The sequence below is a fragment of the Engystomops pustulosus genome, chromosome 3, assembly GCF_040894005.1.
Source record: "Engystomops pustulosus chromosome 3, aEngPut4.maternal, whole genome shotgun sequence".
Classification (NCBI taxonomy): domain Eukaryota; kingdom Metazoa; phylum Chordata; class Amphibia; order Anura; family Leptodactylidae; genus Engystomops; species Engystomops pustulosus.
In genome coordinates this window covers 90200122-90211208 of record NC_092413.1, presented here as the reverse complement: position 1 = coordinate 90211208, position 11087 = coordinate 90200122, and positions in this window count along the sequence as shown.

Sequence of the window (11087 nt, the reverse complement as noted above, 5' to 3'; positions counted from 1 at the left end):
ACTACAAGGTCATTAATAAAAATATTAAAAAGAAGTGGCCCCAATACTGACCCCTGTGGCACTCCACTGGTAACATCAACCCAATCTGAGAATGTGCCATTAATGACCACCCTCTGTTTTCTATCACTAAGCCAATTACTTACCCAGATACACAGATTTTCTCCTATTCCCAGCAGTCTCATTTTATATACCAACCTTTTATGTGGCACGGTGTCAAATGCCTTTGAAAAGTCCAGATATACAACATCCACAGCGTCCCCCAGATCCAGTCTTGAACTTACCTCCTCGTAGAAACCAATCAGATTAGTCTGACAGGACCGATCTCTCATAAACCCATGCTGACGCTGGGTTATAAGGTTGTGCACAGTGAGATACTCCAGGATAGCATCTCTAATAAACCCCTCAAATATTTTCCCCACCACAGCAGTTAGACTTACGGGTCTGTAGTTTCCAGGATCGCTATTTGATCCTTTTTTGTATATTGGTACCACATTTGCTATGCGCCATTCCTGTGGAACATAACCAGTCCTCAGTGAATCTTCAAATATTAAAAATAACGGTCTGTCTATCACCGTACATAATTCATGCAGAACCCGGGGGTGTTTGCCATCTGGCCCAGGTGATTTATCTATCTTAGTGGTTGCGAGGCGGCGCCGTACCTCTTCCTGGGTTAAACTGTTGACATTATAAAAAGAATTTACATTATTCCTCATTGTGTCTTCCACCAGGGGATTTTCCTGGGTAAAGACAGTTGAGAAGGCGACATTCAGTAGATTGGCCCTTTCCTCATCTCCTTCCACCATGACCCCCATGTTATTTCTAAGGGGACCCACACTCTCTGTTTTTAGTTTCTTATCATTTATATACTTGAAAAATAATTTGGGATTATTTTTGCTCTCCCTGGCAATATTTCTTTCAGTCTCTATTTCTGCGGCCTTTATCTGTTTTTTACAGGATTTATTTTTCTCTCTATAATCCTGTAATGCCTCATCGCTACCTTCACGTTTTAGCACCTTAAACGCTTTATCTTTCTCGCTTATTGCTTTCCTTACAAGACTAGTTAGCCACATAGGCTTTTTCTTGTTCCTTTTATGCTTTTTCCCATAAGGTATGTGTTTCTCACAGGACTTTTTCAGAATATATGAGAAAAAGTCCCATTTTTGGGGGGGGCTTTTGTCTTTGAGAGCATTATCCCAGTCTATGCCTTTAAGGTCTTCCCTTAGTTGATGAAAATTTGCCCTCCTGAAGTTTAGAGTGTTGGTTGCCCCTTCACTAACGTGCTTAGTAAAGCGTAATACAAAATCAATGATATTATGATCACTATTCCCCAGGTTCCCCCCAACCAGTAGTTTTGATACCCTATCAGGTCTGTTGGTAAGGATAATGTCCAGCAGTGCCCCTCCTCTTGTTGGCTCCAGGACTAGTTGCGACAGGTAATTGTCTTTTGTTGTTGACAAGAACCTGCTACCTTTGAAGGACCTGCAGGTTTCTGCCCCCCAGTCAATATCTGGGTAATTGAAGTCCCCCATGATAAGTACTTCACCATGCTTTGAAGCCGCATCCATTTCACTTATCAGCATTTCCTCTGCTGCCTCCATTATATTTGGAGCCTTATAACAAACCCCTAGTAATATTTTATTTTTATTTTTCCCTCCTCTTATCTCCACCCATAGGTACTCCACATTTGCGTTACTGATGTCATCTCGCAAGACGGGCTTGAGGCAAGAATTCACATATAAACAAACCCCTCCCCCTTTTTTATTTATACGATCCTTTCTAAAAAGACTATAACTATCTATAGTAACAGCCCAGTCATAGCTACTGTCCAGCCATGTCTCGCTGATACCCACTATATCATATTTCCGTTCCAACATCAAGAGTTCCAGTTCCTCCATTTTGTTTGTGAGGCTTCTGGCATTTGTGTACATACACTTTATATGGTTTTCCCTGTCCGTATTCCTTTTGTCCTTATTCCCCAATCTCATTCCAGCCCCCCTTCCTCCCCCATTGACTATGGCTCTTCCCAGCTCTCTATGTACACCGTCTATTTGCCCTGCACAAGTGTAGTTGCCCTCCCCCCAGGTCTCTAGTTTAAACACTCCTCCAACCTTCTAGCCATTTTTTCCCCTAAAACAGCAGCCCCCTCCCCATTGAGGTACAGCCCATCCCTACTGTAGAGCCTGTAGCCCACAGAAAAGTCAGCCCAGTTCTCCATGAACCCAAACCCCTCCTTCCTACACCAACTTTTGAGCCACTTATTTACCTCCTTAATCTCCCGCTGCCTTTCTGGTGTGGTACGTGGAACAGGCAGTATTTCGGAGAATATTACCTTTGAGGTCCTTGCCCTGAGCTTATGGCCTAAATCTCTGAAATCATTTTTAAGGACCTTCCACCTACCTGTTACTTTGTCATTAGTGCCAATGTGGACCATGACCGCTGGTTCCTCACCAGCCCCTCCCAGTAATCCATCAACCCTATCCGCAACATGCCGAACCCGAGCACCCGGCAAACAACACACTGTTCGGTATGCACGGTCTTTGTGACAGATTGCCCTGTGTGTTCCCCTAATAATCGAATCTCCCACTACTACTTTTGGTTTGCTTGTGGCTGGGCTTGCTGCCACTAGTAGTGCAGCTAGTATCTTATTGTGAGGAATTTTCTGGGAGACTTGCGACCGTTGTGTTTAGCTCTTAGTGACACACATATCCAACTCAAACACCGAAGTGGGACAATTTATTAGGGGATGGATTTGAATTAGGCACAGTCTGCTGATTAATTTTTTTTTAACGTTTATTTCTTTTTATAACTCAAAGTAATCTGGCAAAGCAGTGTGCTTTCAGTGTAGGCTAGAAAATAGCCATAGGAGAACCCCAACGGCTTATTTAGGCCTACAATAGCGTTATATTTTACTTTTTTTTGGTTTGCTTGTGGCTGGGCTTGCTGCCACTAGTAGTGCTGCTAGTACCATATTGTGAGGAATTTGCTGGGAGACTTGTGACCGTTGTGTTTAGCTCTTAGTGACACACATATCCACCTCAAACACCGAAGTGGGACAATTTATTAGGGGTTGGATTTGAATTAGGCACAGTCTTCCGATTTATTTTTTTTTTACGTTTATTTCTTTTTATAACTCAAAGTAATCTGGCAAAGCAGCGTGCTTTCAGTGTAGGCTAGAAAATAGCCATAGGAGAACCCCAACGGCTTACTTAGGCCTACAATAGCATTATATTTTACTTTTTTTTGGTTTGCTTGTGGCTGGGCTTGCTGCCACTAGTAGTGCAGCTAGTACCATATTGTGAGGAATTTGCTGGGAGACTTGCGACCGTTGTGTTTAGCTCTTAGGGACACAGATATCCACCTCAAACACCGAAGTGGGACAATTTATTAGGGGTTTGATTTGAATTAGACACAGTCTTCTGATTTTTTTTTTTTTACGTTTATTTCTTTTTATATTTCAAAGTCATCAGGCACAGCACAAAATCCAGTTGTGTGCTGTCAGTGTAGGTTAGAAACTAGCCATAGCAATAGGATAGCATCGTTTTGTTTAAAAAACAAAACAAAAAAAAAAAACACAAAAAAAAAAATTTCAGTTTACACTTTCATTTTGAAAATGTTTAACCCGAGGGCTAGGGGTAGAGGACGAGGGCGTGGACGTAGGCGTCCAACTACTGCAGGGGTCAGAGGCCGTGGTCCTGGGCCTGTTGAGACACCACCTGCTGATGAGGGAGCAGGGGAACGCCGCAGAGCTACACTCCCTAGGTTCATCATGTCTCAAGTCACTGGGACTCGTGGTAGAGCACTGTTGAGGCCAGAACAGTGCGAAGAGGTGATGTCGTGGATTGCGGACAATGCTTCTAGCCATTTGTCCACCAGTCAGTCTTCCACGCAGTCCACCCATGTCACCGAAATCAGCACTCCTCCAGCTCCTCCACCTCAGCCTCCTTCCCCCCAGTCTGCCCCCTCCCAGCAAAATTTTGCATTTGAACCGGCATACTCTGAGGAACTGTTTTCTGGACCCTTCCCACAGTCACAGACCACTTGTCCGGTTGCTGCTGAGCTATTTTCCGATGCCCAGGTTTTCCACCGGTCGCAGTCTGTGGGTGATGATGACATTATTAACAGAAGTGTGTAAAGAGGTGTCGGACGATGAGGAGACATGGTTGTCAGACAGTGGTGAAGTTGTTGTCAGGGCAGGAAGTCCGAGGGGGGAGCAGACTGAGGGATCGGAGGATGATGAGGTGACAGACCCAAGATGGGTTGATAGGCCGTGTGAACACAGTGCTTCTGAGACGGAGGCGAGTCCTATAGCAGAACAGGTTGGAAGAGGCAGTGGTGGGGCCAGGATGAGAGAGGCAGGGCCAGAGCTGGTGCATCATATTACAACAAGGTATCCCCTTCCGCTAGGGAGGGGGAATATATCTGTGTGGACCCCGTAGTGTGCACTCCAGTGGTGGCTGGGTAAATAAACTACTCAATTCAAATTCCAAAAAATCGCACGGCCAGCGACTATAAATACCCTTTGGCCACCAGGGTTAGGTATTAAAACTCAACTTTTATTGATTTCGTGTTAAGATTTACTGAACAATGGAAACACTTTAAAATTGACAGACTGGCAATAGGGATGGGTTAGAGAATTAGGAAGGATGCTTCATTCAAGCTATAATATGATATTTTCTTATGAGGAGATTGATCAGTTCTCACTCAAAAAACGCTATATAGCATTGTAATGGACTAGATATTGCTGGAAGCTGCCTGATTAATTCCTATGTGGAGGATAGCCTTATTCCAGGCTCCTCAATATTCCTAGTTAACCCTCACTAGGCTGTGTAGTATTCATTGCCCTAACCTATATATCGTCAGCTGCTAAGTTAAAATTTAGGATGTGCCGCTCAACCGGGCTTGGTTGAGCGGCACATCCTAAATTTTAACTTAGCAGCTGACGATATATAGGTTAGGGCAATGAATACTACACAGCCTAGTGAGGGTTAACTAGGAATATTGAGGAGCCTGGAATAAGGCTATCCTCCACATAGGAATTAATCAGGCAGCTTCCAGCAATATCTAGTCCATTACAATGCTATATAGCGTTTTTTGAGTGAGAACTGATCAATCTCCTCATAAGAAAATATCATATTATAGCTTGAATGAAGCATCCTTCCTAATTCTCTAACCCATCCCTATTGCCAGTCTGTCAATTTTAAAGTGTTTCCATTGTTCAGTAAATCTTAACACGAAATCAATAAAAGTTGAGTTTTAATACCTAACCCTGGTGGCCAAAGGGTATTTATAGTCGCTGGCCGTGCGATTTTTTGGAATTTGAATAGAGCTGGTGCATCAGCGCCAAATGTTTCACGTAGTTAAGCTCCCGTGGCTAGGGCTAGATTTTCAGAAGTCTGGAGGTTCTTTAAAGAAACACCGGATGACCGACGGACTGTGGTGTGCAACCTGTGCCAAACCAGGATCAGCAGGGGTTCCACCACTACTAGCTTAACTACCACCAGTATGCGCAGGCATATGAATGCTAAACACCCCACTCAATGGCACCAAGCCCGTTCACCTCCGGCCGGGCACATTACTGCTCCTTCCCCTGTGTCAGCTGATAGTCAGCCCCCTGCCCAGGACCCCGGCCCAAACACATCCTGTGCGAAAACCCCATCTTCGCCTCCACGATCCTCCACAGCATCCACCAGCGTTCAGCTCTCCATACCTCAGACGCTGGAGTGCAAAAGGAAGTATAGTGCAACCCACCCACGCGCCCAAGCCCTCAAAGTCCACATCTCCAAACTGCTTAGCCTGGAGATGCTGCCCTATAGGCTGGTAGAGACCGAGGCCTTTTGAAACCTCATGGCGGCGGCCGCCCCTCGGTATTTGGTCCCCAGCCGCCACTACTTTTCCCGATGTGCCGTCCCAGCCCTGCACAAGCACGTGTCAGACAACATCATCCGTGCCCTGACCAACGCCGTTTCTGACAAGGTCCACCTGACCACGGACACGTGAACGAGTGCTGCCGGGCAGGGCCACTATGTATCGCTGATGGCACATTGGGTTAACTTGGTGGAGGATGAGACCGAGTCTGACCCTGGGGCTGGTCATATACTGCCGACGCCGAGGATTGCGGGGCCTACCTCGGTCAAGGGCTCAAAGGCTTACTATGCCTCCTCCTCCTCCCACCCCTCCTCCACCTCCTCCTCCGAATTACCATCCGTGGGCATGGCGCCATCAGTCGGTAGTTCTAGGCACAGCAGCAGTGCCATCGCTAAGCGACAGCAGGCGGTGCCCAAACTGCTGAGCCTAGGCAATAAAAGGCACACCGCCCAAGAGCTATTACATGACATCACGGCGCAGACTGATCTGTGGCTGGCACCGCTGAACCTGAAGCCAGGCATGGTTGTGTGTGACAACGGCCGTAACCTGGTGGCGGCTCTGCAACTCGGCAGACTGACACATGTGCCATGCCTGGCCCATGTGTTAAATCTCATAGTTCAGCGTTTCCTCAAGATATACCCCAATCTGTCTGATTTGCTCACGAAGGTGCGCCGCATCTGTGCGCATTTCAGGAAGTCCAGCACAGATGCTGCCACTCTCAGGGCAGCGCAGCGCCGCCTCCAACTGCCCGCTCACCGACTGGTGTGCAACCTGCCCACTAGGTGGAATTCAACATTAACCATGTTATCCAGAGTTTACCAGCAGCGCAGAGCGATTGTAGACTGCCAGATGTCAACTTCCACCAGAACTGGTAGTCAGGTCAGTCAGCTTCCTCAAGTCTACAATGAGGAGTGGACGTGGATGTCTGATATCTGTCAGGTGCTGAGTAACTTTGAGGAGTCAACACAGATGGTCAGTGGCGATGCCGCCATCATCAGCCTCACCATCCCGCTGCTTGGCCTGTTGAAAAACTCTCTGGTCAGCATGAAGTTGGAAGCTTTGCGCTCGTCACAAGAGATGGGGGAAGAAGATTCCCTTGTTGATAGCCAAAGCACCCTTAGGTCTGTTTCTCAGCGCATATCGGAGGAGGAGGAAGAGGAGGAGAATGTTGGCGAGACAGAAGAGGGGACCATTGTTCAGTCCTTCACTGTTCAGCGTGTATGGGCAGAAGAAGAGGAGTTGGAGGAGTTGGAGGAGGAGGAAATGTGCAGTCAGGCCAGTGAGGGGAGTGAATTCTTGCGCGTTGGGACTCTGGCGCATATGGCAGATTTCATGCTAGGCTGCCTATCCCGTGACCCTCGCGTTCAAAGAATTTATTCCAGCACCGATTACTGGGTATTCACTCTCCTGGACCCACGGTACAAGCAAAATCTTTCCACTCTCATCCCTGGAGAGGAAAGGAGTGTGAGAATGCATGAATACCAGCAGGCCCTGGTGCACAAGCTGAAACAGTATTTCCCTTCTGACAGCGCTAGCGGCAGAGGGCGTACTTCTGCGGGACAAGTAGCGAGGGAGAGTAGGCGAGCAGGCAGCTTTTCCAGCACTGGTAGGGGTACGCTTTACAGGGCCTTTGCCAGTTTTATGTCACCCCAGCAAGACACTGTCACCTGTCCCCAGTCTCGGCAGAGTAGGGCTGATCTTTACAGAAAGATGGTGAGGGAGTACGTAGCTGACCATACCATCGTCCTAAATGATTACACAGCTCCCTACAACTACTGGGTTTCAAAGCTGGACATGTGGCACGAACTGGCGCTGTACGCCTTGGAGGTTCTTGCCTGCCCTGCCGCTAGCGTGTTGTCCGAGCGAGTTTTCAGTGCAGCTGGTGGCATCATCACCGATAAGCGTACACGCCTGTCGACTGACAGCGCTGACAGGCTGACGCTTATCAAGATGAATAAAGCCTGGATTTCTCCGGATTTCCATTCTCCACCAGGTGAAAGAAGCTCAACCTGAATAATGTATGCACTCCTCCTCCTCATTGTCCTCCTTCTCCTCCTCTTTGTACACTAAAGCAGAGGAAACTGGCTATTTTTTGCCAGGGCCAACTGGCTCTAGCTATAGTACTCTATGTATTTCATTTTTCTGGAGGGCCACCTACCTGGTCCTCTGTTTTAAACAATTTTTGGGAGTGCCACAAACAGGCACTCAATCTATTTAATTTTTCTGGAGGACCACCTACCTGCTCCTCTGGTTTGAAAACTTTTTTGGACTGCCACATACAGGCACTCAATCTATTTAATTTTTCTGGAGGACCACCTACCTGCTCCTCTGGTTTGAAAACTTTTTTGGATTGCCAGATACAGGCACTATCCAAATTAAATTGTCTCCATAGCAGCCTCCACACGTCGTATTTTTAGCTGCCTCGACACGTTGACGTCATCGCCATAGCTGCCTCCAAAAGTCGTCCATATAGCTGCCTCCATACATGGTCCCCTTATCAAACGAGCTGTGTCAGGCAGAATTTTGCTTTCCACATCAAACTTGTTAACTTTGTCGCCACCCTTCTGTGTAATCCACAATATATACTGGCAAACTTTTATCATTTACCGATATTATTTCAGCGCTTCTTGCGCATCTGTTTACATTCCCCTCACCCGCCATAACCCAAACTTATAAGAACACTACTACACTTGATCTTATACAAAAGGTTCTTAGAAGTGCTGTTTGGGGAGTAGCCGAGAGACAGGGGCTTGGATTGGCGAAAGCTCGCCTGGCAGCGGAGCGCCAGCTCCATCCCAAGATCCAACTAACATAGTTTTAACTGCAGCACCTTTAATCTACTACTACTTCACTGCCTCCATACATCGTCCCCTTATCAAACGAGCTGTGTCAGGCAGAATTTTCAGGTGTTTCACCAGATACATAGTGGAACTCGGCCCATCTGTCGCCGCCATGCTGGAGACCTGAAGTTGCAATCATAGCAGCGCAATATGGATGCCCCATACTGTCGCTCTTAATCATGGAACCATTTCCGAAAAAAACTATTAAAAATAGAACCACTATGCTATTCCATTATTCCTAGGTGAAATATTCAAACGACCCGGCCTGCTTTGAAAATTATAATTTGATCAAAGTAAACGCTTCTGGCCCCCAGGCCCATTTTGGGTGGGGAGGAGCCGAGAGACAGGGGCTTGGACAGGCGAATGCTCGCCTGGCAGCGGACCGCCAGCTCCATCCCAAGATTAGGCAGCCTCAGAGGCATCCATGCATGCTGCCCCTGCTGTTTCCTGTCCATTTTTCCTCCACGATCCTCCACAGCGTCCACCAATGTCTCCATGCGCAACCTTCAACTTTCTATACCCCAGACACTGGAGCACGAGAGGATATGCAGCACATCATCCCCTTATCAAACGAGCTGTGTCAGGCAGAATTTTGCTTTCCACATCAAACTTGTTAACTTTGTCGCCACCCTTCTGTGTAATCCACAATATATACTGGCAAACTTTTATCATTTACCGATATTATTTCAGCGCTTCTTGCGCATCTGTTTACATTCCCCTCACCCGCCATAACCCAAACTTATAAGAACACTACTACACTTGATCTTATACAAAAGGTTCTTAGAAGTGCTGTTTGGGGAGTAGCCGAGAGACAGGGGCTTGGATTGGCGAAAGCTCGCCTGGCAGCGGAGCGCCAGCTCCATCCCAAGATCCAACTAACATAGTTTTAACTGCAGCACCTTTAATCTACTACTACTTCACTGCCTCCATACATCGTCCCCTTATCAAACGAGCTGTGTCAGGCAGAATTTTCAGGTGTTTCACCAGATACATAGTGGAACTCGGCCCATCTGTCGCCGCCATGCTGGAGACCTGAAGTTGCAATCATAGCAGCGCAATATGGATGCCCCATACTGTCGCTCTTAATCATGGAACCATTTCCGAAAAAAACTATTAAAAATAGAACCACTATGCTATTCCATTATTCCTAGGTGAAATATTCAAACGACCCGGCCTGCTTTGAAAATTATAATTTGATCAAAGTAAACGCTTCTGGCCCCCAGGCCCATTTTGGGTGGGGAGGAGCCGAGAGACAGGGGCTTGGACAGGCGAATGCTCGCCTGGCAACGGACCGCCAGCTCCATCCCAAGATTAGGCAGCCTCAGAGGCATCCATGCATGCTGCCCCTGCTGTTTCCTGTCCATTTTTCCTCCACGATCCTCCACAGCGTCCACCAATGTCTCCATGCGCAACCTTCAACTTTCTATACCCCAGACACTGGAGCACGAGAGGATATGCAGCACATCATCCCCTTATCAAACGAGCTGTGTCAGGCAGAATTTTCAGGTGTTTCACCAGATACATAGTGGAACTCGGCCCTTCTGTCGCCGCCATGCTGGGGACCTGAAGTTGCAATCATAGCAGCGCAATATGGATGCCCCATACTGTCGCTCTTAATCATGGAAGTCGTCTCCATGGCTGCCTCCACATGTCGTCCCCTTATCAAAAGAGCTGTGTCAGGCTCATTTTTCGGGTGTTTCACCAGATACGTTATGGAACTTGGTCACTATATCGCCACCATGCTGTGTTATCGACTAAATATACTGTCAACCTTTCGTTCACATAGGAAATCATTTCAGCGCTTCTTGCTCACCTCCTTTGTTGAAGCCTGAGTCCATTTAGGGTATGTCGCCATGACACTCTCTAGCCTGCCACTGCTGCCGCTGCCTCTGCATGCCGTCCCCTATAGTGTCAGGGTCAATTATTGGATGTTTTAGATGCTATCTAGCCTCATTCGGTCACTCTGTCATGGCCATGCTGTTGCCCATAATTTTGGCATAATGGTGCGATTAAGCAGCCTCAGAGGCATCCATGCATGCTGCCCCTGCTGTTTCCTGTCCATTTCAGTGGTGTTTCCCAGGTGTTTGGCCAAGCTTCCCTGTGCAGAGCCTTGGTCCCCTTGAAAAATGCTCGAGTCTCCCATTGACTTCAATGGGGCTCGTTATTCGAGACGAGCACTCGAGCATCAGGAAAAGTTTGTCTCGAATAACGAGTACCCGAGCATTTTAGTGCTTGCTCATCTTTAATAGTCACATCCGCTGGCATTATATGTGTTGTTCCATGTTGTTTTTGCATCTGTTTTTTTCATGTCTGTATGTAATCCAAATGAATGGTTGGCTAAAATTTATGGCAAAGCATCTGGTTCTCCAGCATTGTATATGA